Here is a 4,022-nt window from a genome sequence, read left to right as displayed (position 1 = left end):
TCCCTATGTCTGTGAGGTACATTATAGTTTGCAAAGGGCTTTCACATACAATCTCTGCTTTAATCCTTCCAACAACTTTAAGAAATAAGTATTACTGTTCCCATTTTACCAAGAGGAAAACTGAGACTCAAAAGTGTAACTTTAATCCTACCTTTTGGACTTCGAATCCAGTGCGTTTCATGGCTTGGGTTTATAAAAGGAGCTTGCCTTTTCTTGACCGCCAGCTCGGACCCACCCCCAAGTTGTCCTGATCACTCGCTCTTCATGTAAGGCCCTCTGAGAGGCTCCTCCTGCCTGACACAGCACAGCCCTTTGGCTCTAACCTTCTCCAGCTCAGCTCCCCATGCTATGCCAGTCCCCTCCGGCCCCATTTGGCCTCAGTGGAAATTATGGGGTATATACAGGCCACGGCCAATGGAGAGACAGACCAGCAGCTTGTCCTTACGGTCCTTTATTCACTCATCGCTAGGCCATCTTTATGCCTCTACACTAAAAAGGGCAAGTACTGTATATGTGTATGTTGGGGTACAGGAAAAAAAAATCAGAAAAGCCAGGGCTCGTCCGGGATTTGAACCCGGGACCTCTCGCACCCTAAGCGAGAATCATACCCCTAGACCAACGAGCCACTGATGGTTATGCTTGGCCAGATGTGCCTTCCCTGCCACATCAGCAGCAGGCACAGTGTGTGGTTCCTAGAGGCGGACTCTTCTCCCAGGCTGGCAGCCAGCCCAGGCCGGCTGCGCTCCAGCGGGCCTTGCCTCTCCCGTGGCTCTCTCCGCACCTCCCTGGCCCACGGCAGGGCCACACAGATGCCCCACGCTCCAGGCAGGCCCCTTCTTCCCATGACCAGCCGCCTCTCCCCCAGGGCCACCATGTGGACTTTGTGGGAGAGGGCAGAGAAGAAGCCGGGGTCCAGCGACCTCCACTTTCCAGGGGAGCCCCAGGTCTGAGGGAGCCTGTCTAGCAGCCCCGGCACCCCATGAAGAACAACACTTCTTTCTTACCTCCTGATCAGATCACCAGGAAAAAAAAAAAAAAATCCTCCAAATCCATCAACCTCCTCGACGAGGAAGCGGAAGACTGACGCGGGTCACCTTGACTAGATGACGCTTGCTAAGTCACTCAGTGTCTTCATCTGTCAGCTGGGGAAGTGACACCTGCCCTGTGTGCCTTCCAGGGTGATTCTCACCTGAGGATCAGGTGGGGCAACGTCTGTGCAAGCAGTCTGCAAACTGTAAGGTGCTGTGCGAAGCAGAGGGGTTATTATGATGGCAACATGAAGGGGCGGGGGGGCGGGAAATCATAGGAAAGTTGCTCTTTAATGCTCAGTATGGGCCAGGCAGTGTGTTCTGTGCTTTACAGATCTTGTAACAACCTTGTGAGATAGGTGTCATCCCCACCGTAAGAAAAAGAAACTTCTCCACATTCGGCTTACAAGAGGCACATTTATCTAAATGCGAAGGCTGTTTTAAACGCAGTGCACGCTGCTACCCAGCCTTTCTAGCAAAGCGGCGGTGGGAAAACATCCTGTAAATACTCACACTCCCTCCCACGCCCCAGCCTACCCTGCTCCCCCTGCCTGGGGACGCGGCAGGAAAAACCCGCTAACGGGCTGAGTGTGGCCTGGGTGGTTTCCTTCTGGTTGGGAGTTTCCCAAATGAGAGTGAGGGGGAGGCTCGGAGCCTGGAGCCTTGTGGAAGATCCCAGTGGGCGCTGCCAGGCTCTCTTTCTATCCGTCCCCCCCCCCCAGCCCCCCCTGCCGCCACCACCTTCTTGCTCGCGGGAGGCAGAGCCCCGTCTTCTTGTCTTCTTGGTCTCCGGGTCCAGCCTCGCGTCTGGCGCTTGTCAGTCCTGCTGACAAGCGACGCCCAAGCACGTCTGTGTGCTGGGCTCTGTGTGATCACTCTACCAGATTGATCTCATCTCATCTTCACAGCACAACTGTTGTTGTAGACATCGCTTAGCAAACGTCTGTGGAATGAATGAAGGAGTGAGTGCGTACGTGAAAGAAAAGTCTCGGGAGAGCACACAAAAAAATTGCTAGGGGCAACAGATATTCAGGTCAGTCCGCATCTCTTGGCTCCAAGTAGAAACCACAAGGCTGAAGAACCCCTCCTGCTTTCCGACCTTTTAAGCAGGCTTCCTAACGAACTAACTCCTTTCTGGGATAGGCAGCAAGGATGGCCCCTGGCTTTAGGGACAGGATCGGCGCGCCTGCGTCTGTATCTGGGGGGGAGTTTCATGGTCTCCATCCAGGAGTGCCAGGCCAGGCAACTGGTTCCAACTAATCGTGGCCAGAGAGAAAGGCAACAGCTCATCTCTTGTAAAACCGAAGAGACTTTTTTGGGGTAGCTGTTCCCCAGCTATAAACTGGCTGATAAATAATAGCACACTCAACGCGTCATTCCATGACCTCAGCACACATTCCCTAAATTGCTCCTGTTGGTGGATGTGCCTGGAAGTGAGGCCGCTCCAAGAAGAGGCTCCTAGGGGGTGAGAATGTTTCAGGGATGAGACAGGGGTTGGACTCCAGCCAGTGCTTCTCTCTGGGGGTGCTGTTCGAATTTGTGGCAGGATCATTCTTCTTGGTGGGGCCTGTCTGGAAGAGTGCCCTGCCCACTAAATACCAACAATCGCTTCTTCCCCGTGGAGACAGTCGGAAAACACTGCCCCCCCCCGCCCCGCCCCCCGCCGCCCCGCACACTTCCAAATGCCTCCAGGATGGCAGGGGTCTGGGGAGAGGAGAACTGCTCAGGTGGGGACCCACTGGCACCTACCATACATTTCTTTTCCGGGCTAAAATCACTGCGGCCTTGCTGTGGGCACTGGGACATTAGGCCCTCGGTGACTTGTTTGACTCTGCGTTTAACAAGCCACAGATGGAGTTCTCTGGGGACAATGGTGACGCTACTTCTAGGGGCTTCCTCCTTTTCCTCCCAAGAGGGGATGGCTTTCGGTCAGGCAGATCCTTTGACGATTCCTCATTTCTACAACAGTGGGTAGACCTTACTCTGATCTCAGCATCTGTCTGGAGGGGCCTTACAGGTCAGTATTTAACAGACAGCACTGTCACAACACATCATCTCAAGCTCATTGTCACCTCCTGCGTGCCAGCGACACAGCAAAAGCCACATCTGGAGAGGGGAACTGGGTGTCTGGGAGCCTGGGTGCGAAATAAGCTTATTTTTCACTGTATATTCCTTAGTACTTTTTGAATTTTCAGTCTTGGACATATCTATAATCCATTCAAAAACAGAAATTAAATTATGGACATCTAAGCATTGAGAAGCAACGATTAGAGAGGGCAAGGAGAAATGTATTTCGAGCCCCCAGGGACCCAAAAGGTCCTTGGGATCAGGGCAACCCAGCAGAGTGGGTATTCGGTGCTCAGCCTAATGGTTCTGGTTTATGTCCAGTTCTGATTTATGCTTTGTGTTGAGTCCCTATTGAGAGGTCATACTCAATACCCAATCCTGTGAAACTGGTTGTTGTGTCTACTCGGGAATGTTGTTGAGGACAGTGTTTGTCATAAGACACTGATGTCTCCTTTGTGAGGTCCCGAGGGAGGCATTCTTGTCTGTCATAACCCCAAGAACACAAAACCAAGAAGAGTTGGTTTGCATTTATTTTCCGGACACTGAATTCTGCCAATGTGTAGCTGCTGGAAAGCACCAATGTGCGGTCCTATTTCAATTCAATTTCTGACTCTTGAACTTCCCACTGCTGTTCTCTTTCTCCTTTTGCTTCTACATTTGATTCAGGACTTCTTGTTGTGTCCCATATATTCCCGCAAACCTCCCTGAAACTATTTCCGGAAAAGGTGGGCGTATAAATGAATAAACTCCTAAAAAGAATAGGAAAAAAAAAAAAAACATATGCTAAAACTATTCAAAAAATATCCTCCTTTTCTAGGACTTTCCTTTTTTTCTGGACAATCAGAACAACTAGAAAAACAAATTTCCTCTTGACTCTTTTCCATTTGCTTCTGGACATTTATACATCCAAATCTAGATCAGCGGTTT

General features: G+C 51.1%; 1 non-coding gene across 1 annotated transcript; it reads right to left on the bottom strand.

Moving 5' to 3' along the window:
* Window positions 1-553: 553 nt before the first annotated feature.
* Window positions 554-625, bottom strand: TRNAP-AGG. The gene has a single exon. It is a non-coding gene; the product is annotated as a tRNA-Pro (tRNA).
* Between the last annotated feature and the right edge of the window lie 3,397 nt (window positions 626-4,022).

Source organism: Lynx canadensis, chromosome A2 (genome assembly GCF_007474595.2).
Source record: "Lynx canadensis isolate LIC74 chromosome A2, mLynCan4.pri.v2, whole genome shotgun sequence".
In the NCBI taxonomy this organism is placed as follows: domain Eukaryota; kingdom Metazoa; phylum Chordata; class Mammalia; order Carnivora; family Felidae; genus Lynx; species Lynx canadensis.
Note: the sequence above shows the minus strand (reverse complement) of the source record. Positions and strands in the feature narration are given on the sequence as shown.